The following is a 677-nucleotide window of genomic DNA, read 5'->3' on the forward strand; positions in this document are numbered from 1 at the left end:
TTTCTCCTCTTTTCCTTTGTTTAAAATTTAATTTTTCTTATAAATTTTTGTTTTTCTTATTTTTTTCTCTTCATCATCTGTTTAATTTCCTGTATTTATACAAGAAACAAACAGTTGAGGATAATTTCTATGTAATGCTAGTATAGAATATAAAATTTTGAATTCAAAAATTTATTTCTATTTAAACTAACTATAGAAAACCAGGAATAAAATACAATAACACCAATATGCCATAACATGTTAGTATAGAATATAGATTCTTCATATATGTATATATATTCGAAAATTTTTTCTATTTAAACTAACGTATGGAAAACCAGGAATAAAATCATAATATTACCAGTTTAATATGGCTCAAATTCGAGTTTCATATAGTTATGATTCGATTTATATGCTTCAATATCATTGGTTAGTTAACTTTTGATATTTTCATATTATATCACATGCCTTCACCGTGAGTGTTTTTTGCCATGCACACCTCACATTGTCAAAAATGTATGGGAAAAATTCATTTCAATACATTTCAGTTTGATTTGAAATGTCTTTATTATATATTTTAGTGCCAATATGCCAAGGTTATATTCCATAACTCTCTATTTAAACTAACGTATGGAAAACCAGGCATAAAATCACAATATTACCAGTTTAATATGGCTCAAATTCGAGTTTCATATAGT

The sequence above is a fragment of the Anastrepha obliqua genome, unplaced genomic scaffold (genome assembly GCF_027943255.1).
Source record: "Anastrepha obliqua isolate idAnaObli1 unplaced genomic scaffold, idAnaObli1_1.0 ptg000349l, whole genome shotgun sequence".
Classification (NCBI taxonomy): Eukaryota; Metazoa; Arthropoda; class Insecta; order Diptera; family Tephritidae; genus Anastrepha; species Anastrepha obliqua.